Raw genomic sequence first — 25,952 nt, forward strand, 5'->3', positions numbered from 1 at the left:
CTGCTCACTGCTGTTCAGGAGACGGTTTGTATTTTACACAACACATTATCACCACAACCCAGAATTTCATTTCAGAAAACAGGGCAAATACAATGGAAATGGGCCATTCTCCTCTGATTCACACTGATATTAAGTCTGTATTTTTACCAAGAAAATATTTTCTAGTGCAACTTTAAGTTTTGATCAAACACACTGTAGGCCTGTATCCCAGCTGCTAGAGGGAAATTATTGCTTCTTTTCATGTAGGAAATTGCCTATTTTGTTAAACCGTCGTGGTAGCCCAATATCAAATCCACATGTACATAAGTGGAGCAAGTGAATGAGGGACAGACAGACAGACAAACAGACAGACAGGCAGATAGACAGACAGAGACCACTACTACACACAGCTACTAGCAGATTTAGGAAGAAAAAACGAGAAACTAAAAGGGGCTTGCCAGCTGCCTACAATTCTTCTAAAATCCCCCATGGTAAACAGCAGGGTTGGCGCAGTACACACCACACTCACACACCAACATATGCACACACACACAATTACAGTGCCAGCTCCTTGGGCGAACACATGTCATTTTGTCTGGTCTTCTACTGTTCACACTTCCCATGCTCTGTCCCTTGCCACAGCCTGCACAAGCCTGCAGTGTGAAGTGTATGTCAGTGTGTGTATACTGTGTATGTGTGTCTGCCTGGCTAATTTTAACACAATTACACTTGACTGTGTGCATGCGCACACATGCAACTGAATCATGTAAAGCAGCAGGCAACATTTTGGACACATTTTTAACCCCGATTGCACACTTGGGCCCAACTCAACGCTGTTTAACACCTGGGGGAAAACTCTGCGAGGCCGCAAGAAAACATCCGTTGGCTTAGACTCCCAGCCATGTGTAACAAATGAGATCTGCTGGTTTTACTAGAGTTTGTCCTCTGGTTCTCTCTTCATGCTTATTCTATTCACCCTCATTTCCGTTTCCTCTCCAGCTTCCCACCCTTGCTTTCTTCCCCTCTTCCCTCCTGCCCTCCCCCAGCAGTTTTCCATTCAAACAAGGACTCATTCATCCAGCGGACTGTATGGTTGAGCACCAGCGGCAAGATTTGTTTCCTCTACACCAAGTGGGAGTGCATTTGTGAATATGTAACTGTGTGTGCTAAAGTGAAGTCTCGCTCTTCACAGGTAACAGAGGCTGTGATCATCTTAGATTCATGATACAGTGATTCCAATGACCACTTAAGTTTTAATGGTGGAAATAATGGATCAAAACATCCATAAAAACTTTTGAAACCACTCCTGCAATGTAATCCAATTCTGTCTATCCATATGCTCAGTGTGATCTCAACAATCAACATTTCACCAAAATATGGCCAAAGTATACTTCTTCCATTTGGCTTTGGTGGTTAAAGGAGGGTGATAGCATGATCAGGCAGTAAAGCCGATCAGTCTTTGATTGTGCCAACTTATCACATGGAGCTTTAAATCTGCACTAATCAATATTTTATATAAACAATGGTTCAAATGCCTATATGTAATGTGAAAGGGGTTGCTCATAGTGATGAACCTAAAGAGTATTATCACCCAACTCTGCGGAACCTTTTTGCTTATTGTTTTGGTTTTTGTGGCCTGCAAACTTAGTTCTCATTAACCTTATTTTCAGCCACGGCAAGCAGCTGTTTTCATCAAGAAAGCCCTGATAAGCCCACTGTACACTACCTGCCCAGAAACGCCTGACAAAGTTAATGACTAACTGGTAAAAATAGTGGAGCATTAAGCTGCGAAAGAGCCAGATTTTCCTTAGGAGCTGGTGGCGACCAAAACAGAGCTAAAAGGAGAGTGAATATTGGACTTACGTTCATCAGGTGGACAGAAATATAACTCCAAAATAGTGCTAATGTAGTACTATGTCTGCTGGATGTGTAAGTAGGCAACATGCTAACATGTCGACAACAACTTTATAAGGTGAGGTCACGGTTATGTTTTCAGCTTTAAAGCTTCAAATCATCTTTTAAGGGTTCCCTCTGAAAAACTCAAAATAAACAAATGACAGTTGAAGAGTTCAAGTCAGTAGCTTTAAGATTTGTTATTATAGAAATGTAGACAATTTCTTCTTTGCATGATCTGAAAATTTCTGCATTTACTTCAGAACCATTCACAAAACATTTGACCTCTTTGAAGGCCTATGCTAAAGCAATGACAATGAAACACATACGCTGAAATTAAATGGGCTTTAAATTACCACGGCCACATTTTGTCTCTATTGTATATACAACACTCAACAGCCCTATTCTTATCAGCCTGAGCAGCTGCTAGTATTATACTTAATGCTCTGCATGTGGGTGCTATGAAACATCAACACTGGACGTCAAAGTGTACATAACTGTATGTCATTTCTAAAAGAAAGAAAAATTGAATTTTAAATATTACTACAATGTTAAATTCCCATAATCCTCAACATTATATATGATAGGAAGACTGACCCTAGATTCTGATAATAGTTTGCATAAACTACTGCAATATGGTACAGTCTTCAGAAATATACACAACTCTTTCTGTAAACATATAAAACATGCAAATCTCATAATAAATCCCATTGTTGTGTAAACGGTGCTCCTATATGTGTGACAAATGGTGTGTTTACAAATGGTTTAGTTATTAACAAGTAAGTGAAGTTGGCAGTTTGTACTACATTCTTCACAAGGCAGCTGACCAACCAGAGGGCTGAGATCACATTCTTATAAATTGGAGCAGGTTGCACTGTTTGTCAGTTCAAACTTTGTAGGTTCAAAAGTTCAAAGCCTAGTTATAACATAAGTATTAACAAATGGAAATTAAAGCATCACTAAATCAAATGGGTTGCACTACACAAACTTGTTCTTATATAGACATCATACGTTAATAGATAGTGTTACTAAATATTTACATCTACTAACTGCCAGGAACTGCTAACTGAAACAACAGACAAAGCTAACGTTAGCTTGAAAAATTGACATATCTGACCTCACACTTCTAAAATGCTATTTAATAGTAATTTGACCTGGGAAGATTTTGAATTATATTACAGAAAAATTGCACAACATACCTCAAATTACAAAACGCTATGACAAAAACTGTTCTGCTAAATGACTGAAAAGCATTACCTAGGTTAGCATAATCTTACCTACTCATTCTAATATGTATGAATAGTACTAACTCTGAAACACACATATTTCTGCATGTATACAGATATAGATACAAAAAGCCATACTTACATTCACAAAGAATTGTCAGTTAAAGCAGCTATGATAAATGTTTTCATAATAACAAATGACAATGTGAAAACATTGTGACAATGTGAAAGGGGTCGCCCGTAGTGATGAGCCTACAGAGACTTATCACCTGAATCTGCAGCTCCCCTCAGCTTTATCAAGTTTCATAGCGAGTTTCTGCTCATTGTTTAGCTTCCGGCCCTCAACTTTACTGTTTTGGTTCACTCTCACCGCTCTCATAGCGTCGTCTTCGGCTACAGTAGGCAGCTGTTTAAGTTTAATATGTTGCTAGGATCCTTATAATTTATTTTTGGAAGTTATGTTACAGCCAGTGATGCTACAGTGACTTCCTGATTACATAGATGATTGCTTTTGGTTTTTTAAAGCTACGGAACTTTTCCTAACAACCGATTTACATATTAACTAAAGTCTTTACTAAGTTTTTTCTTAAACCTGAAATAACTGATTTTCTAGCCGCTTGAGGGCAGTGGAAACAAGCTGCTATGGCAAACCTGTTAGCAAATTGTTGCTTATTTATACATCCAGCAGGTATGTAGCAACATTAGCATTCACTTAGAGTCGTGTTTGTGCCCAATGTAAGCTGTTTTTGGTCTCTTAGCTGCTAAATGCTCCACTATGTTCACCAGCTAGTCGCTAACTTTGTCTGTTTGCTGGCAGACAGAGCACCATGGGTTTTAACTGTTTTTTCTCTGAAAAAAGCTGTGCGCTACGGGCAAAAACTACACTATGAGAGCAGTGAGTGAACCAAAACTCAAGTTGCATGCCAGAAAATCTAAACAATGAGCTGAAAAAAACTGTAGGCTAAAGCTCTGTAGGGGAAATGAGGAGTCGGGTGGTAATTCTCTGTATGTTTGTCAGTATGAGCGACCCCTTTAACCTTACTCATAGTGATTTGATACACCGTTATTATAAAAATATTGATTGCAGCCGCTTTTAGTTTTAATAGTGCCACCTGACATTAAATCTAGCTAGAAGTAACTCACAACTTAATTACAAACTTTGGGATTTATGAAGAGGTGGTGCAACCCAATTCTGATTATCAATTAAATGGAAATGAATGGTCATGAATGTAATTAATTTGTAGCTGCTTATAATGATGAAAATCAGGGATGGTTGAAGAGAAGAGGTTTCAGGGTTAACAGAAGAACCACAGTGAGGCTCAGGAGAGGTGAGCATGCGAGGGGCCCGGCAGCAGATGGACGCTGGAGAGAGACATTAGTCACACAACAATCAACTCTGACTGGGCGACTCCTCTGCGCCCTGGGTACCCCTCCTCTCTGTGTCTCTCTGTCACCAGGCAGGCCCGGGCCACTCCAGCCAGGACTGCAAGCTTCATGGTGTCAGTGCCAGCACTCAGGAGAACACACACAGGGCATACAGCCACAGTCCTGCAGCTGCCTTGGACCCTTATGCTCTCCCTCTGTGTCGCCTTTCTTCCTCTTCCACTTCTTCCTTACAGCACTTACTGGCTTCCACTGCATGCCAACTACATGTATGTGTTTGTGAGCATGCAATGTGCATGGCTCTCAGCCTCCACATTCTCAAAAGCAGGCCAGTGAGGTTGTAATGAAATGTAATGCAACTGATGTGTGAGTGTCTGCATTACCAGTGGGACCTGGGTATGTGTGTGCAAATGTGTGTGTGTGTGTGTGTGTGTGTTTCATGTTCTTATATCCCAGTGGGGACTTATCCTGAATGCACACTAACCGATGGGGACTTGTGTCAACGTGGGGACAAAAATTGAGGTCCCCATGGGTAGAGACTGCTTTTTGAGGGTTAAGACTTGGTTTTAGGGTACAGGTTACAATTAGGTTAAGGTTAGGGTAAGGGTTAAGGTTAGGCACTTAGTTGTGATAGTTAAGGTTAGGGTAAGGGGCTAGGGAAAGCATAATGTCAATGACTGTCCCCCACGGGGATAGTGAAACAAACGTGTGTGTATACCAGCTTGTTGGTATACAAGTTGAATGTGTTATCACAGGCTAGTCAGTTCCTTTCACTCATTCTTCTATTGGACCACTCAACGGCATCTGTTTTAACTGCTTCCAAAATGTGTGCGCACACACACACAGATTTTATACAAGAGGATTTTCTCATAATCCTCAAAGCAAACATTGTTCCACTTTAAAATGTTTTGCCATGTTTTAATGGTCCATTACGGCCCAAATAGAATTATTCAGCATCTGAGGTGATATTTCTTGTTTTCTGTTTATTTTAGTATTTTTTGCATCAAGGACCATGAGGCACAACACTCATTTTTTACACGTGTGCAAATGTGACTAAAGCATTCGATATCTGAACAGATTCAGGGGTGTTTCATTCATCTTGCCACTTCAACAGCCTCCTCAGAGGACACATCATTTGCAAGGTAAGACCATTCAAGTACACCTCATGTTATTCAAAAAGTCAGAATGTATTTAAGTGTATGATTTAAGCCAGGGTTGATGTACTGTCTGTCCCTGAGCTCCACACTGGTAACTATGGGAACAAATCTAACATTCATAAAATCCTCCTCCTTTTACTACACTATTTGGGTATTATTATGGTGAATGTAATCTCTATAAACAGATATCTGCATATGAATGCAGACTCTGTAGGCAAGGGACAAGATTTTGGTATCGGAAGTGTCTGGTTTCCGTTTGTAGTCCGAGTAGTATTGACCAATCATGTTTGAGCGGGCTTTGGTTGCACGCATAAACAGTCCATGTGGAGAGCAAAAAGGCAGAATGCATTGGCTACCGCCATAGCCTTTTAATCAATCTCGGAACCCTAGAGATTAGCTTTTTAAAAATGTATCTGCATTTAAATCGTCGTTAGACAATAGCTGATGGGTTCCGGGATTGCTAATCAGACTGTAAACAATGACCGGCGCACAGAAGAGTCTTGACCCTGATATTCGTTAGCCAGATATCTGCTGGCTAAACCAGAAGCTCTGAAATATTGGCCGTTGTCCCCGATGGGTTCCAAGATAGTGGTGAATAAAACTTTTTAATATGCGAATTACTCTGTTGCATGTTTTTGACACATGCATATGTAACTATGCAGTCTGCTTGGTCTAATTCTAAAAAGGATCCTGGGCTGCGTGAGAGCTACAGCTTCAAAGCATTACTGTATAATGATCAATGGGAATAATCATATGGTAAGAGAGTCCAACACGTTCAGTTTTTGAACAATTTTCATCTCAAACACGTGATGGATGACATGTTGCTGTTATCTCACATCCAAATCGCAAAGTTAAAAAAACGAAACAAAACATGGATATAGCAACTGTGACATAACCATTTCAGTTAATGTATAAATATAGTTTAAGTCTTAACGTGTCTTGGAGAGCAGTTTCAGGCCAGTATATCGGCCGATATCAGCTTATTAAAGATTTATCTGTATTTGTGTATGTGTCGGCCAATAAGTAAGATATTGCAGTACAGAAATGCCAAACTAGGCTTAAGGTAATTTAAAAACAATCATCATTACATAGTTTGTCCACCAGAGAGCACTGACACGTTGATTTTTACATTATAAAACGTCTTGATCACAATTCTTAAAAAAATAAATTGTTGATTTATTATTGTTCATGTTAAAAAATTACTATTAGCCGATATATTGTTGGCAGATTTTTCGAAATCCCAAATACTGAGATAAGTATAGACCTCCAACCTCCGACCTCGGTTGGGCTATATTGTGGAGTTTTCTTGTAAACAAACAAAGTTATGTTTACATTCATTCATTCTTCGAGGCCTGACTAATGTGTTTAGTGAATTTACTTTATCTTAAAAGATGTGCATTGATTACATCCATGTTTGCTAGCAGTCTTCTTCCCTGCCATTGTTGGCACATTGCTACAATTCTTTGTGCATAACAGTCACTCACTGTGGATCAGCGGAATACCGTGACACTAACAGCAGTAATGTTTATTGCATTGTGCAAGTCAACAAAATGTGCAACAAAATCATTGCACCATAGCACTACTAGTGGTCAAAAACTTTGCCTTTAAAAATTGCTACCAAGACACACATCAGGAGAAATAAAATTAACTACCAAGAGTTTACCGTATTGTGGAAAACATTCATTTGTTAAGTATTTTCCAAGTTTAAACACTGAGGGTTTTTTCAGACTATATTAAATTGAATACAGTTTTCTTAGAGCCAGTATCTAAATGGTAATGGTAAATGGACTGTACTTATATAGTTCCGACTACTCAAAGCACTTCAACTACATATCACATTCACACACTGATGAACAGCAATTTGGGGTTCAGTGCCCAAGGACACTTCGACATGTGGGCTGGGGGATCGAACCACCGACCCTCCAATTGGTGGACGACCCACTAAGCCACAGTCGCCCTTATCTATCAGCCATTAGAAGAACTGCAATTCAGCAGTGGATTCAAAAGGACCCAACCTAATTCAGAACCATCCAGATTGTGACACACAGCATCTCAAATGCGTTTGAAATGATCACTTGTGATCAGTTTTTATGCTTTCTCCCAATTGATTGTATCTGTGGTAAACACATTAAAATAAAAAAAAGTCTCACATTAGCACTCAGCCATACAGCTAGAGAGGAGGGCCGGCTTCAAAACTTTATGCAACTTGTTTGGCATCAGCCAATCAACTGCATCCAACTGTGTTTGGGAGATTTGTTGTGCTTTACACACACTGGAGTCAATAAGGCCATTCTTCAGTGGGGTCAGGAAGGGTGAACTACACACGAGGTCACACGAAGACACATGTCCTTGACCACCTGATTGTGGCTTAAGTAATGCATCCTCAGTGCATTCTAGGTGCATTCCCAGTGTATATACTGGTATCTGCTTTTAATCCACACACACACGACGCTATTTGGTAAGAAGTGTGCAGGTCTATATGTAACCATATGTCAACAAGCAGAAAAAGAAGAAGAAATGCTTTCACAAGGGTACACAACCATCAACCATGTGACAATTGTCACCAGCTGGACTCCAAAACAGCATTTAGTTTCAGCTGTATTTTGCCTGAACTGTGGATGAGTGCTGCTCCAATCTCTCTAACGCCTCAAACAACCATGAAGCACGATATGCATACTGCATCAGATACTGAGAACTGAAAAACAATCAACAGGACAACTTTAATTTCTAATGGCACCTATATTCAAAATGGTGTTTGTCATGGATTATCTATATGATCCGTCAGATTGTACAAATACTTTCCATGCAGACTGAACTGACCTCTTGTGCATCCATTTCTAATGCAGACTTTAGTTCTGTACGCCACGGCTCGTGATTTTTGTCTTGGCGCTGACGCAAGTCTCTGCATTCACTCTTTATAGTTCAGATGGTCACGATTTCAGTTTATCCATTACTGATAAATTCATCTTGCATAATGCCGGGGAAAAAATAATCACCTTTATGGAAGTCTCGAGTTGGTTTGATTAGTTCTGACCCGATTTCATGTTTAAAAAACAAAGACAGATATTCATTAGGCTGAATGAAAAAGCGGAATCAGTGAAACGAAACCAGCAAAGCTTCTTTTATTCTTCCGCTGCGCTAATACACACTTGAGAAAGACAGAGAAAGTGAGAGAGACTTGCTTTATGAGTGGTGAAGAGGCTGTGATTCACAGCATGCACTCCTCATTATTTCACCAACTCTTCTCACAGAAGCATTACCATTTATGCACACACAGTAATTGGTCACAGATTGCACACTGATACAGTGAAGTGCTTATTTCCTCCTGGAAACGTGATGGTAAAAGCAGCTCTTTTCTCTGTTCTCCGTCCCTCTGTTATTTTTCTTCTTCCACCAGTTTTTGCTGAGTCAGACCGAGCCATTATCCGGCCTCTTCCTGGGGGGGGTTGCTGTCACACCGACATACACACCGACATACACACACACACACACACACACACGGATGACAATATCCTACACCAGTAGAGAGGCTTGGGGAGGTTGCAGCAATACCAACACCATTTAATAAGTGTGAGCTTGGGAGCATTGTGCCGAGACAGAAACCACATGTGTGTTTTTATGTGTGTGTGTGTGTGTGTGTGTGTACGTTCATGTATGAGTCTTATTCCACACCTAGTAAAGGAACATTGTATGGAAGCATGAATGTGAAAAGAGTACAGTGAACTCCATCTATCTATCGCTCCGCCACAATTACATCCTCTACAGCTAACAGATGCTCTGCTCTCATCTCCACTGCTCACACACACACATACACACACACACACAAAATGAATTAGCCCCTGAACTGTGTTTTCCATCCATGGTCCATTAAAACTTGGGTACAGCTTTATTTAGACTGCTGCAGGTTAGGAGGCAGAGAGTGCGGCGGCTGTGCATCCCATAACCATGCTGGTGTGCAGTAAGTTATTTAAGGACAGAACTGGCTTCATTTGCGCACTTTTATATTCCTCTGTCTACAAAACTGTGTCGCTAACTAAGCTTCATCACAGACCTGAATAGAGCAGACCAACGCAACATGGGCTTCAGAGGTCGTTAACATGTACTTCTACAAGCAGATCAATAGACAGTGGGGTAATAAAATGAATAAAAAGGGTGCTCCACCCAAAAAGACTGTGTGTGTTTATTATATCTCTCTTTCAGAAGCAAAGATTTACAGTTGAAAGTGTGTACTGATTTAAAAATCTACCAGACTGGAGCATTAAAGGAAATCTTGGCCATCCTTTCTATCAGTTATGAACTGTGATAAACGTTTACCATGGTTGGGTAATAATTTTACCATCCGCCTTTGTTTTCTCTTCCAAATTTATTTGACTAACTTCCCGGATCTTAGCAATTACTGTACTGTAATTTTATTCTTAACAATAAAAATGATGGCTGTGGTGCCCTGGTGGCCAAGGGGTTAAAGCTTTGATCATACTTCGGTACAGACGTGAGCAGCGGACGTGCACGCACTTCTATACATACTACTAATTGGGGATCTGCGTACGCAGTGTTCCACACGTGTTCGAGAAGAGCTCTTGTTTGTTGTATTTGGCTGAACACCAAGATAAAGTTACAAAAATAAAATGGTGTGTGTGACAAGAGTTGTGCTGTGCAGTCAACTCTCGAGTGTTGGGTGTCAGAGATTTCCAGCAGCACATGAACAACCTCCACAAATTGGCTTTAACGCTGAAAATGAATTCTCACACTGATAAAACCTCAAAGAAATAGATTTGTTTGCGCTGCAAATCTAAACTTAAAACGAAATAATGTAACTTTTGCTAAACAGTAGCCACAAGTGACAGTTAGATGGTGAACGGTAAAACATGTAACATATAACTGTAGCAGAGGTAAAGAAGAGTCATTAAGGCAGCAAATTAGCTCAGTAATGTCAGTTACACAAAAATATCTAGCTAAAGTTTGCTAACATTAGCTAAGCATAAGCTAAATAGCTAGCTGCTACACGTCATACATACAGACAAAAAAGGCTGTAGCAGGAAAACCTCTGGGTGTATTCGATTGAGCGAGTGTGTGTTTAATTACTTATGAACGATTCAACATTTAATATGTACAACTGACTCCAATGGAAGATGTATGAAGTACTTTATTCTGTCAGTTAGTAATAGCATCTAAAGAACAAAAAGGCAAATCAGTGTCACAAAAATTACCATAAACTGTTTCAGGCTCTTGGAAACAGAAGCTGTTTAATTCTTCATTCAGTGAAAACTTATTTGGTTTCAACTTGGCCATTAGCTATTTCTGAATAATGCCTCACTCTCCTCACTGAGTGTGAACATGTTATCAGAGAACTACAGAACAAACAACAGTGAGTAATCACTGACAAAAAACTGAGGTCATGAGCTGTTGTCCTGCTCTGCATTGTGTTTATCATGTCTATTCCTCCAACCGGGAAAGTAAGCAAGGAGTAGCTGAAATCTAGACTTCCAGCTCACTTCCTGCTGAAGTCAGGAAACACGAGGTTGATTGAGATTTCCCATGAAGGGTTAGATACTCATCCACGTATCTGCTTGGTGCTAAAACCCTGGACTGAGATCACGTCCGTGCTAACGTAGATAAACCTGAAAATGCTGTTAATGTGTTTTCTGTCGACAGTCCCGGTTTGTAGAAGCTGTTTCTAAAAAGGTGTATCATCCACAGAAAGACACTTAAATCTCTTCCTTTTTTTTTTTTAGTTTATTGCAGGTTGGTAAAACATGGTTTATATTATCACCATGATCTGGTAAGCATTGTGGTTGAATAGAATGGCTAAACTTGGCAGGTGTATATATACTCCACTGTTTTCAGGGTAAAGCTCTGTTTCCTCCAACTCTCTCTGTATTTCCGTTGGTAGACAGCCACATAAAGGATCCATTGAGTTCATTTTTCAAGTTATTACATTTTACAAAGAATTGTGGGAATTGACTGATGTTTATTTTGAACATCAAAAAACTGATTCAGTATAGATTTTAATACAGCAGTGATACAAAAATCTGGCTTCAATCAGGTTTTAAAAATTCCACAGCAAAGAAAAAGAAAGCAACCACTCTGTAATTCAATTTTCATTTCCTAGTAGATTTCCTGCACTCGCATTCGGACTTTCTTTTACTGTACAGTGGTCAACGCCTTCTTGCAACAGGAAACAACAACGTTTGGGTGAGCTGGGATACCAAATCAAATTCAATCTGCTCCTTTACATTTAGTTTTTTTTTTTTTTTGAGAAATTCCCTAAAAACAGAAATCAATGAACGAAAATATATATATAGTATAAAACAAGTGATTTGAGCTAGACCAATACTAACTCGAGGTGCTTTATGATCCTTCAGCCGCCTGACAGAGAAACAGAAGGATATAACAACAGCAGCTGTACTGCGTATCTGCTAATGTTAAATACAAAAAAAGATGTGAGAAAGATTTGAAGGCAACAGAAAGCTGTCTTTTTGACACTGTGTGTCAGCCATGTTTGTTCGAGGTTGCGATGCTGGTAAACAGATCAGTGTTTTAAAAAAGTTCTGCTTCTCCTGTCAAGACTACTGCAGTTTTGTAATTTATACACACTATTATGTTTGGTATTGGAAAAGTTGGTGTGGATTAAGGAAGGATGTGATACTTTACTGATATACTGGGACCAACATTGCAATCTGTCTCATTTTTTTTTTTTTTTACTGCACAAATTTTCTGCCTGAACTGTTCTACTTTCTGACAGTTCAGCTTTGTGCCAGTTTATGGCTGTTTAGCATTTGAACGATGCAAAGTGTATAATTGTTGCTGCGTTTGTTAAAAACACTGTTTCATCTCAGCTTTTATAAAACTTTGTGTGACTGAAAAATCTGTATAATGCAGAGAATAAAAGCAGAACAAGGCTGGGTTATGTTTTTTTCTTCACTTACACACACCATGATATATCACAGAGGACTATCTTACCATATGTTGCAGAATCACCTGTATGGTAATACCATTCTTATCGTCGGCAAAATATGCTGAGAGTATCATACAGCCCAGATGTATACAAAGAAAAAGATGCATTTTGAGGTGTATTTGCATTAGTGTGGACATGAGCGAGAGAGACAGACTGACTGAGAGACGAAGACAAGGAGAGGAGAGACGGGCAGTCAGACAAGCCAGCACAGGCTCCACAGCCTCCTGCAGCCAGAAACCAGCTCCCCCCCTGCGCCTCTGCACACCCACAACCCTCCCCTACCCCACCCCACCCCACCCAGGAGGCTGCCTATTGTTCCCCCATCCCCTAAACAAAGCCTGCCCCCCTCCACCTCACCCCACACCCCAAAACCCACCCTCCCTTTGCCCACCTACCCCCATTGCCCCTGCCCCCCACCCACTCAGCATTGTTGCTCTAATAAACCGGCTCCGCTCCCTAAATTTCATTACATACAAGCTCAGGGTTCGTTTACACTCAGAGTTTTTAAAAACACAGAGACCGAATTTATCCTGATTCATCTTGCTACATGCAAAACCCTGTCACTTTCTGGTGAGCACAACATGCAGAAAACCACCACATTTGCGGGCAAAAATTAAATGAAACGCTGTTATAGTCCGAGAAGTGTAAAAAAAGAAAAAGGGAAATCAAAACAGGACTGCGGGGGACACTGCAGGAGTTGATTTTAATTGGATTTAAAAGATAATTGTGTTTTTTTAAAAAGAGAAAATTCTCCAATTTTCACCTCAGTAACTCCAACAACAACAACACAGCCAGAAGCATCCCTTCATTTCCAGGATTCACTGTATCACCTGTTGATTCATCCAAACTAACAATCCGCACCGAGTAAAACTCTCAACTGAATCTGATAAAATAACTAAATCATTTGTATATAAATGAAGAGTGGGACTACATTTGGACGTCACAAGACATCATTTCATGCCAGAAAGATTACTCCTCCTAATCCCGACTCCATAAAAATCTGTGTGCCGGATTTTGTCCTCCTGTCTAGAAATGAGACGACAAATGAAACAAGGAGGAAGGCAGCGAGCAGGCGGCCGCTCACAACTCCTCCATATTGTTACAGCACTGGCAAAGTACATGAACACAGACACAAACATGTGCACGTACACAGCGGTTGTGACTAAAGCACACAGGCCATATGGTGCGTCCTCATCACCGACGCCTGTTGCTGCCGCAACAATAGGCCTGCCTGGCCTGGACAGCAAGAGGCAAACACACACACACAAATGTGCGCGAACACACACACACACAAATGTGTGTGCACACGTGCACGTACACACACACACCAAATGGTCGTTAGTCAGTCAGTCTGTGTTGCTTAGGCCCAGAACAAACGCCTGGATTTGCATTCTGCGCCTCCCTTCGTCCTCCTCCCCTCTCTCTCTCTCTATCTCACACACACACACACACTTCCCCGGTCTCTACAGGTGCACGGAGCACTCAAAACAGATGTCAACGGACTGGAGAGGGAGAGGCACAGGGGAGAGGGAAGAGGGGAGGAAAGTGGAGGGACGACTGGAGGCTGTTTGCCCAGGGTGACTGACAAAGCTTTGTACACTCGAAGGCCTAGACACAGCAAAGACAATGACACACACACACACACACACACACACACACACAAATGCATCTCCTTCTTCTGTTACACTTTCAGGACTGCCTGATTTATCATTTTTAAACACTTTAAAAGGAGCAAAAAGAGAGATTAAAAAGTGCATTTTGCTCCCAAATCAAGATTAACACTTTTTCAAGGCTTAAAAATGAAAAACACACTTTCACATTTTCAAGAGAAATGACAACATCATAGATACTGTTGTTGGTGTAGAGCATCACTACTTCACATTTAGCAATATGTTACACCGTTGCCAGCTACCACAGATGGACCAAAACGCTACAAACTAAATAAACACACATATACCTCTGTAATGTCAGACATGTAATAAAGCACTTAAAATACCTTACATAAAACAATTTGATATTTTTTTCTGTTTTGCTTTCCTGACATTTTAAAGACAGTTTAATGTAAACTCTATCTCACACACTTTCTGTTTTGTAACTGTGGGACAGGTGAAATCGGTTAGTTGATCAACAGACAACTAATCAGCAACTATATTGGTCATTGATTCATTGTTTCAGGCATTTTTCAAGCAAAAACGGCCACACATTTGAGAAGCTGTACAGCTTCTGTGTTTTACACCACTGTAAAGTGAATGTGTATTAGGGCTGCAACTAACGATTATTTTCACTGTTGATTTATCTGTCGATTATTTTCTCCATTAATCGATTACTTGTTTGGTGTATAAAATGTCAGAAAATGGTGAAAAATGTCCATCAGTGTTTCCCAAAGCCCAAGACGACGTCCTCAAATGTCTTGTTTTGAATTTTGACTTTTTTTCTTTAAAAAAATGACTCAAACTGATTAATCGATTATCAAAATAGTTGGCGATTAATTTAATAGTTGACAACTATTGCAGCTCTAATACGTATGAGTTCTGGACTGTTGATCGAACAAAACAAGATATTAGTGGACATTGCTTTGGGCTCTGAGAAATGATAGTATAATAACATAATTTACTGACATTTTAAAGAAAAAACTATTTATCGATAATCTATCGATAATGACAACAATCGTTAGTTGCAGCCTTAACAAATTTAAATTTTGCCAAAGTCATAAACTCACTATGACTGTAATAATGTCACTGGGTGTACGGCATCTTCTCACTGACAAAACAAAACATTTATCTCCATAAACTGTATTTGACAATTTCATTCAGCCACATCAGTGTGATAAAAAGAAGCCTTTTATGGGACATAGCCCTCCCCTCATCTGACGGATTACTGTTACAGAAGTTATGCAGCTACTATGTTTCATGCTACAGGCTGAAATTTTCTCCAATAATTACATTGTGGTTTGGCCTGCATTGCCACAGATCTCTTGCTATAAAAGGACAAGAGCAGTCCTTTAATCAATATTTAAAAGGAAATACACAACGCAACTTAAAGCCCATATGGAGATATTATAGGCTGATGAAACTGATTGGAGATTTAAAAAGCTATAAAGGTCTCTAACAAAATTACCACCACCTACCACAGACACTTAAAACAGATTTGATGTGAAATGTAAAATTAAATGGTGGTTGAACTGGAATAATTAGAGAGAAACCCAAATGACAAATTTAAATCATCAATCAAAAACGCATTCAATTTCCCTCACTTCTCACAGCTTACATCTGTTCAGTCTACACACTGTATATGATGTAAAACGTGGATGCACACAGTGAAAGATGAGTCAGCCTGGTGAAAGGTAGAAAAACTCAAATTAGGCTCATAAAAATGAGTGTTAAGGCCTCAATATTAATCGTTTTTCTTTAAGATGGAGAGGAGGAGTAAATGCGTTAACACATCCAGAGCAGCTCGTGTGATCGTGTTCTCATTGAGCATATAATGTGCTCTGTCCACTGGGTAAACACTGACTGTGTGCATGTTATCAGCTTATGGCCTGTTCCTGTGACTGGGGCCTGCCAGTGGAGGAAAAGCGAAAACCCCGCCGATGCAACAAGTCCCCCATTCACTCCCAGCTTTGTTAAGCTGCCTCCCAGCGCAACAGCGAAATGTTTCCATCCTTTCCGCGTTACATGTAGGTCAATTCACGAACCTAGCTCTGATGGGGTGATATCCTACAGTATGTATTTTAGTATACGAGAGAAAGAAGTGGGTTTTTTTTGGTGTCGGGAGAAAGGGGGATAAAACTGTAGTGAAAGCGGCATCCCTCGCTTTGAGGCTCACACGGCAGAGCGTTGATGAGCTTGTTAGACTTGTTTAAAATCTAGAAGGGGTCTGAGAGTGTCGATTTCGCTCGCGATGTCGCCGAAATTGTTGTAATTTCAGCTTCAGTGACCACTTCAGGGTTTTAGAAACAAGCAAAACGTCCGGGGGCTTTCAGACGCGCAGGCTACAGGCTGAGGGGGGGGGGGACTCCTCCTTGGGAACTTACCTCGATTCATACGCCTCTTTATGGATTAATTCCCACACTTTTCCACGGATCGGAGTCGCTACAGCATCGGGAAGCACTCCGCCAAGTCCAGAGTCTCCTCTCGGTTTTGGATTAATGAAGGATCGGGCGCGCTGAGTGCGTAAAATGCGCAGCGTCTCTCCAAGGATGCGAAATATGCGCGGAATGGGAGCAGGAATGAAATGAACGCAGTGGACTGAGTTGAACGGGGCGGGGTGAGAGGGACTGGCGTCACCCTGGATAGATGAAATAGAGTGAGTGAGAGATGGGAGGATGGGTGGAAAAAAAAGAGAGCGAGGGGGAAGGGGAAGGGGCCGGACCGTATGGGCTGCGTTCAACAACAAAAGAAAAGAGTGGAGCGTCCAAACTCGATTCAGTGAAGGAGGAGAATGAATCGAGATGAAAACACAGTCTGCTCTGCTCAGCTGACAACCAATCAAATAAGGTCAGCTAAAAAATACAGTGACAACATCTTTGTGCGCGTTAAATTTAAAACTTTTTACGCCACATCAAATACAATTTATGACAAAGTCCACCACTTAGTCCACAAAAATAAAATTAGAAAGTTGAATTTTAAATAATTAAAAGGCCATTTTAAACACTTTAGAGAAACTATGTGACTTTATAAAGAAGAAAAAAAACCTCCTTTTTCTTACAAATGGAAAGTTTCATTCATAAGCAATAAAACGAACGAACCAATATGGCCTTGCTTGGTCTGGTATGACCAGTAGCTTATGGTGGCCAATGTTAGCAAACTTGATATTGTTGTGCATCCGACATACTGAGGAGTTCACTGACTTAATGACTGTTCACTACTTGTGCTACTGTCATAATAGCCTATAATTTCGTATTTAGTATTTATCATTATCCCATGATGTGTTATTTTCAGTTTACTGCGGTCACACTGGCTGCTGCTCCACAAAAGTTAACATATACAACAAAATATTGTACCTTAATTAAGAAATGTCACATTTGCATTTGGATCATTCTGAAACAAAAACCCCCTTTAACAGAAAATTGTCAATATCTCCTAAATAATACAGCTTAACTGATTCACATCCTGATTATGTCCCAGCATACATGCAGCCTCCATACACAAATAGAAACGTGATAGTTGTAGGGACTGCCTTTTATAGCTTTGTCAGAACAAAGTACAACTGTTGGTGCTTGACTTGCTACACATTGCTAGGCTGCTTGACCTGTTAAACTAATAAGCAGCATTTTATGTTTCAGTTCCGTTATGTCTCTGCCAGCAACATTAGCTAACGGTTCATAGAAGGAAATATGTGATAGAAAATTAGTCAAGAATCAGCAACAAAACAGCGGAGGGACAAACCACGACACAGGCAGGCTAACACGCCAACATTTAAGCTAACGTAACATATCAAGGGCTAATGCTAATGTTGCTTTCCGTTGGCTCTCTTTTGCATTTATGGGCTATCAGTAGGAATGCGTGCAGGAATAATGCAGGCTGTCAGCTATCTAAATCGTCCTCTAGATGTCGTCCCCCCCCCCCCCCGACTGCCTGGAAGGATCCCCGGGGCTGCTGGGGACCCCACTTTTTGTAGCCACTGCCCTGACCAGAAAATCTTTGTTTCTCTCTCAGATCTTTGAATGCGGCAGGCATCCACCTCTGCCTCGTAAAGGAGTTGTTGTTTACTACTCTGCTCTGCCGATCTCAGGTTTCATCCCCTCGGGCACTGCTGGACTGTCATCTCCCCAGAGGGAGGGGCTGTGACATAAAACAAACACAGATATGCCAGGGTCACAGCCTGAAACACCTACTGCAACCCGACACCACAGCCAGGCCAGGCCAGCCAGCAGACTAGCATTCCACATGGCAGCGTGTCTGTGTTTGTGTGTAAGTAAAATTCTCACAGATGCATACAAACATACTCACACACAGCTGACTCACATGTGGATTGTACAGAGTGTGTTTCTGTGACATCTTTGGCACGTGTGTCTCATTCTCAGACTCAGAGCCATGCAAACACAGAACAGGCTAGTAAAACATTCAGCTTGGTGATCTTAAGGTCAACAGTCTGACCTCGAATCTGACCTCACCTGGTTTTCTGATGTTTTATTAACCCTCTCTGTACCTGGGATCCTATATCTTTTTCATGGAGGGCCGAACGCTTGAATCTAAGCGGCAAAAATGCAAGTGGACATTTATTATTTAGAAATGTATCAAGTCAGCATTAGCCTGCTGAGATTTCTGTACGCATGGTGTTGGTTTGTGTGTCATTAAAAGATGAAAACCACTGCTCAGATCTAGTCAGAATAGTACAGCCATGAAATCCAAATAGATCTGACTGTCACTCCCTAGAAACTCTTTGAGGTGCTAAAAATATTTTTGTGGAGAGAGAGATTTTGTCCAGCAAGCTCTACTTTGAGCAACACTGCTTTAACTTGAGCCTTCTAATCTGTGCATCCATCTCAATCTGTGTATAATTTCATATTTTGGTCTCTTCTGTGCTTGAAATGACAGAGGGGGAAAATATAGACGGAGTAGAGTATGTCTGAGTTGAAGAGGCAGAATGTCAGCAAGAGCCCTCTTGTGGTCTGTGGGGAGCAATCTAAACAATAAGGGTGTGGAGTCTCCACGTGGGTTTGACCAGATTCATATGAGCTGAGTTAAATTGGTAAATGGTAAATGGACTGTACTTGTATAGCACCTTTCTAGTCTTCCGACCACTGTCTTTCACCCCATTTACACACATTCATACACTGATGGCAGGTGCCAACTGCTAATCAGTTCAAAGAATCCTACCCATTCACACACACTCACACACCGAAGGCACAGCAAACATGAATGTAAACAATGCAGCCTTAAGATTTTTTTTTAAAAACTGGCTTTAAAAAGGTTTTTAATAATGAAGGAAATACATTTAACACATTTTTAGACCTCATGCATTTTGTTGACACACTGAATGTAAACTCCACAGAGCACCTTTAAGATGTCGAAGACTTTTTATCAGATCAGTATATAAAAAATGTGTTTGCATGATTTCTTTCCCTCACAGTTCAGGGCAACAGAGCAAAACAAAAACACACACAAAAAACACTCAGATCATCAGTCTTTCTAAACTTTTAACTTTCATTCATTTCATCAGCTTACAACATATCCAGCAAACTTGGCCATCAAATTGTAGGTTAATAGGTAGTAAAATTCTATATTTCATCTAATAAAAGTTGACATTGATGAGAAAATGTCTCTGGGTTAGTCAGACTGGTGAGAAGTGGACAGCAGCAGAGATCCATCCATAGTATATCAGAATCAGAATCAGAATTAGAAATACTTTATTGATCCCAGAGGGAAACTCTTTCATTACAGCTGCTAAAATAAGTTTAAGTACCAAAGTGGATTTAGAGGTTGATAAGTATGTACAGTATAATACAATGTAATAAGATCAGTAATAAGTAATAGTGCAATAATGAGTACTGTCAAGTTAAGCGTAGCTTATTAAGATGATTATGAGACGGTGGATATTGCACAGCAGTAATAGAAGTATGAATAAATATCAGTAAATAAGGAATTTTAAACTGAAAACAGAGGATATTGCACAATTATTTCAAGTATTGCAGTGATGTTAATGATCCAATGTCCAGTTTAGTGACCTAGGGTCATATAGACTGACACTTAGAGGGAGGAGTTAAAGAGTTTGATGGCCACAGGCAGGAATGACTTCCTGTAGCGTGCTGCGGCTCATTGTGGGGGGATGAGTCTTTCGCTGGGGGGAAGACCCATAACGCTCTATCATGTCTCAATAGAGTCATTATAGACCATTTACGCAGAAGAGATATGCAGTATGTTTGAATTTCCAAAGTACATTTAACAGATAGCCGACACCAGCAATGTTACAGATCAGTGTCTGACTTAAATCTCCAAAAAGGCTTAGAAAACAATTTGAAAAGCAGAGAAACGCTGACCTCAAATGGTGGCTGAAGTTGGTGGGTGCAGTTTGAGAAATTCTCAAATCTGAGTGACATGAGCTCTGTCCAGGGCTGGAAGAACTCACTGTCTTGTGCTTTATAGTCAGAGGTCACTGGTGTGGTCAGAAAGCTCTTCAGCAGCAAGAAGGACCAGATCTGTGAAATGCTGAAGGCTTGGGATATTGGTGGACTTGTCATGGTTGACACATTTCATTGAAGTATCATGGAATCAAGAACTGTGCCTCATTTTTAAGAAAGAGGACTAATAATTCCCCTTGACCATCTAGGAGTCCAGAACCATACCCATACTGGCATGGTGATAGAGAGCGGGAGCAGGTGAGGAACCTCAGATTTTAGGAGTAAAAACGTGTATTCCGTTGCAGAAAAGTGGACGAGCTTTACACTCTCCCACATATGATCGAGGGGGCCGGGGGGTTTGTTAATCCTCTTCGCATGTATGTTGCAGATCTGGAACTAGCCCATGAATGTATGTGTTCCCTGACGTATCCCCCGGAACATTCTTTGCATTAACTCAAGCTTGTTAAAAAGGGACTTCGACAAGGACGCCCCTCATCTCTGCTGTTTGTTTGAGACTGTATCAAGGAGAAGATGAGAGCGAACATTTTGGGAACAAGTGTGTCATTAATACAAGTAGACAAACTGAAAAAAGAAATGGAAATGAACTGAATTTTGGCCTTGACGCATTGTAATGCATGCAGCGAACCACACTGGATGGATCTGAAATTGAAAGAGAATGAGTAATTAAAGTAATTAAAGTAATACTTTTTTGAACAAAATTTTATTTTATGAATTTTTGTTTCTTTTTTTATCTAGCATACTGGCATGCATAGAAGCATGCAAAAGAGGGAAACAGAAAAATGTGAACACTAAGACATATCAGGGATCTTTCCAATGCTCCTAGTTACATACATATGACATACATACAAAGACTTTACTCAGCCATAAAGTTATCAGAGCCTAAAGCATCAACACGACTAAGGAAAGGTTGCCATATCAATGTAAACCTGTCAGCTGACCCCCTAACAGTATACCTAATCAGAATCAGAATCAGAAATACTTTATTGATCCCTGAGGGGAAACTCTTTTGTTACAGCTGGTCACTATCACATCAATGCACACTTGGGAATAGAAGTAATAGAAGTACTAAGCAAATCAAAATATAATACCCTATAATACAGGTAAGATAAATTAAGTACAAGTGGATATAAGTATAAAAGCTAAAAGTAGTACCAAAGTGGATTAAAAAAGAAGAAACATATCCCTAATCCATTGTGCAAATGTTGGACGATTACAATCTTTCCATCTAATCAACATTTGTCGTCTGGCCACCATTTTGACAAAAGACAAAATACTTAGTTTATTGTTATTTAAAATAAGATTTTGTGTTACCACACCAAATAAAGCAAGGGAGGCTGATTGTTCTAAGGATTTATCAGTAGTTTCGGAAAGCATATCAACTATTAGGAATTGCCAAAAATTAGATAATTTAGGACAATCCCAAAACACGTGAATTAGAGTGGCTTGGTTCTGCTTGCAACTGAATTGGGATAGTTTAACTTTGGTCCAGTGCAGTTGGTGGAAAATGCTAAACTGCATAACAGTATGTTTCATACATATTGAAGATGAATATATTCCCCCCATCATCTTTGACTAAATGGATTCTGACATTTCTATACTCAGATCCCTCTCCCACTGGCCTTTAAGGGAGTTAAGACTCATATTTTCTCTCATTAATAAAGAATATGTCACCTATCTTTCCCTTTCTGGATGATGTAATGTCATTGATTGAGTCTAGGAGTGTGTCTGGGGGCTGTGAAGAGAATTGAATGATATTTAGAGAAATGAAGGTGCGAATTTGTAAGTATCGGAAGCAGTGTGACCTGGAGATATTGAATTCCTGAACAATCTGCTCAAAAGAGGCAAATAAGCCATTTATGAGCATGTCTTTAAATGAACAGACCCTATGATTGAGTCAAGCACTGAAAAAAAGCATCCGTGCAGAAATGCATGGTTCTTGGCAATGAGAGCAAGTATTGAGAATTTACAGATCTCAGAGTAATTAAATGAACACTTGAGCACATATATTAATCAAACTCACATGATGGAATTTATTCTAGTGCAAGATGATCCTAGGAAAACAAACCTGAAGCACAGCAGTCAGTTATGTAGTAGTAATGTATTTTCACACTGAGACCTTGCGCTTTGTGACTGTCGCTCACCTCCATCCTTCCACATATTAGTAACCATATTCTGGAGAGTTTGTGTAGGTTTCAATTAAACCTTCAGTTAACTGTGTTTACATGTATGTGTGTATGTTTGGTTTGAGCAAAACTTCTTATACAAAGAACAGGTTGAGTACATTTACAGCATGGAAACTCCATTGGCTTTATGATGTTAATTTCTATATGGACCGCTTCTGTTTTTAAGTGTACTTTCAGTAGCAAAAGTCTGTTCATTAATTTTTTGCTTATTTATTTATTGCTTTTTACTTATTTCATAAGTCACAGCCTTGAAACTGCCTGACTAAGCAAAACACTCAAATGAGAACTTTTTTCATACATTGAAGCAGTTTTACCATGTAGGCCATGTTTTCATGTATTGCTCCCTTAGGAATCTTTATTTTATGAAATGCAGATATCATATTTTCTACAACTGACCTAAGACATTCTTCCATCCCAAATAATATTGCTTTTCTGATTTTAGAGTGGTAAATGTAGATGAAATATTTATAAAAAAAAAAAAGAAAAGTGACAATATCAGGCAGTAAGTAAAGGAGTTGTGAGTTAAAGTGTTTAGATGTAAACATGTGATACATCATCTTATCTCAGCAAGGAAAATCAGCCCAATCAGTCCAGTAGTAGTGATATAATGAAGACCTTTGAAATGACAAGCAGCTCCCGCTGATTGCCTCTTTGAGCCTTCTTCAGTTTGCATACCTGGTACACATCAGATACACAAAGATAATGCAGTCCTACAAGCCTGCTGCTCAGGGCTTATCATCATCTGCTGCATTGTGAAAATCGTGTTTTGTGACTTATTCTGGGTTTTCAAATTGGGATAGACCAATATTAGACTGGTACTGACTTCCACGAAAAATATTTTTGGGATATTCTGCTCTCTCTTCTCTTTCTTTTACCCTTACAATCTGTATGTCTGTATTTTTTCCTAAGCTTCTTCCTATTACCACATTCCCCTTAATGTCTATGAAAATACCTAAGCTTCCTCCAATTGCTACATTGAAAGTTGTTTAGGTCACACATTTTTCATTTTTAAATCTGCATTAATCAATATTTTTATATTAACAATTATTCAAATGACCATATGTAATGTGACATGGGTCACTCATAGTGACAAACCCACAGAAAATTGTCACCCAACTGTGCAGTTCCTCTCAGCTCTACGGAGCGTTTTATTGTCTTTCAGCTCATTGTTTTGGCATAGTTGCAACTTTACTGTTTTGGTTCACTTTGTAGCTGGCAGCTGTTTTCAATGAAATAGCACTGATAAACCCACTGTACGCTACCTGCCCAACACCAAATGACAGACAGGCAATGTTAGCATCTAGCTAGCGAGCATAGTGGAGCATTTAGCTGCTACACGAGTCAGATTATTCCCTCAGGAGATGCTGAAGACCAAAACATAAACGTTGAGTGAATATTGGACTTACATTTACCAGGTGGCCAGAAACACAACTCCAAATGATAATGTTACTCCGTGCCTACTGGATGTGTAAATGACAATTGTTAGCTAACAAGTTAGCCATAGCAACCTGATAAACCGATAATATGTTAATGTTGTGTTTAGAGGTTGTTCTGCTGCCTCCAAGTGGCCAAAAAAATCTATTAACTCTGCTTTAATGTTTTTTTTCTCTGCTTTGCCACAGTAAGTCCTATTGAGTAAGATTAACATATCAACTAACATATCAGTTAGTTAATGTATAAGCAACATAGATTTTGAGCATGAAAGTTCATTTTTTTACCATGGAAACCATAGTTAGACCAAAAAGGTCTACTTACCAGTCCATCCGCTGAGGAAGACCGTGAGAGGCAGTCAAAAGCCCCCGAAAGCTAGGACCTTAAGTTCAAATGTTTTTGTCAAACATGGATTTTGTTTGAACTCTTAAGCTTAAAGGGGCAATATGTAAGATTTGGCCAGAAATTCTGTTGAAAACATTCAAAAAATTAACTAACCTTATCATGGCGTCGTGTCAAAAATGTCTATGTATTGTGTTGCAGAGATATGCTAACCTGCTAGCCCCAGCCTGTCCTGTGTTGTAATACCACTTGTGCGATACTCTGATAGTATAGCTCAGGTAGTTCCAGCTGGGATTTGTGTGTGAGCCGCGGGTTCACTAAGCTCTCTTAGCTGTTTTAGTCTAATAAATAAACAAAATAAACTCACAAAATGTCAAGAAAGGAAATATTCTTACACCTCTTTTCCTTATCAAACAGAAAAATAAAACCATACACCTTCTGAATTCATGTTTCTCTCTTTCACCGAACTAAGACCAACTTAATTGCCTTGTTAACTCATTGTAAAACACACTTCATTCAAACTAGACAGAAACAAAATAAAAATCACCAAAACCGCCTTGGTTAATCTTTCCACTGTTCCAACAATCACCAACTCTGGTTTGGTCGAAATAAATCCTTAATCCACCGAGTTAGATGTGAAAAATATTCTGGCTCTACAGGCTGTCGCTGCCTCTCTGCCTGACCTCCCTCTCGCTCCTCTCCCACTTGACGCCTCTCCTGTCATCGCCTGTCTTCGTCACCCCTGGAGTCCTGGTCGGAGCCACTGTACATCACCTCGGTACTGTATTCCCTGTCGTCAAACTGGCCTCCGAAGGTCTCAGAGGCTGTGTTCACTGGGAGGCTGCTTGCCCGGCTCCGGGTCTGGCGCTCAGTCAGCTAATAGGACCACTAAGTTAGCTTAGTCCCGTTTACTGGCTGTGTGTGGCTACACGTTTTGACAAATAAACGTAGGTCTCAATTAGATGCCGGGTCTGGTTTTTAAAGAAGTTCTTTGGAAGTATAAAACCTCTTAAAGCTCAGAGGGTCATCCGCTTGAGCTAGTTCTAAGCTGCTTAGATTGGGCATACAAATGTTTTAACTTTTGTCAATATGGACATGCTACACATCATTAGATCGATTAGATTCTCCACAATTCAGTCAGATCATTTTACGGAAACCATGAGTACCAAAGTATAATTCATTCAGATTTATTTATTTAGATTGGCATGGTAAACAAGAGAGACGAAAAAAAGCCGTGACTCCCTACCTTTGAAGTGGCCATAAAGTCCAAATACGTGTCCATTCCTTAATTATTTACCGTATTTCCCATCTTTGCTGAGC

General features: G+C 40.0%; 1 protein-coding gene and 1 long non-coding RNA gene across 3 annotated transcripts in view; one reads left to right on the top strand and one right to left on the bottom strand.

The window, feature by feature from the left end:
* The window catches only part of tead1a (TEA domain family member 1a), a 44,000-nt gene extending 27,177 nt beyond the window's left edge, over positions 1–16,823 (bottom strand). Inside the window, exon 1 of the mRNA XM_044193122.1 lies at positions 16,627–16,823. The gene's annotated coding sequence lies outside the window, so the exon portion shown is untranslated. The remainder of the gene's footprint in view (positions 1–16,626) is intronic.
* A 141-nt stretch (positions 16,824–16,964) lies between these two features.
* Positions 16,965–21,324, top strand: LOC122874784. 2 transcript variants are annotated; one of them, XR_006377677.1, is made up of 4 exons: positions 16,965–17,089; positions 18,251–18,505; positions 20,865–20,913; positions 21,044–21,324. It is a non-coding gene; the product is annotated as an uncharacterized LOC122874784 (long non-coding RNA). The 2 variants fall into 2 exon arrangements; XR_006377678.1 differs by having other exon boundaries at positions 16,973–17,089; positions 18,327–18,505.
* Positions 21,325–25,952: the final 4,628 nt, after the last annotated feature.

Source organism: Siniperca chuatsi, linkage group LG4 (assembly GCF_020085105.1).
Source record: "Siniperca chuatsi isolate FFG_IHB_CAS linkage group LG4, ASM2008510v1, whole genome shotgun sequence".
NCBI lineage: Eukaryota > Metazoa > Chordata > Actinopteri > Centrarchiformes > Sinipercidae > Siniperca > Siniperca chuatsi.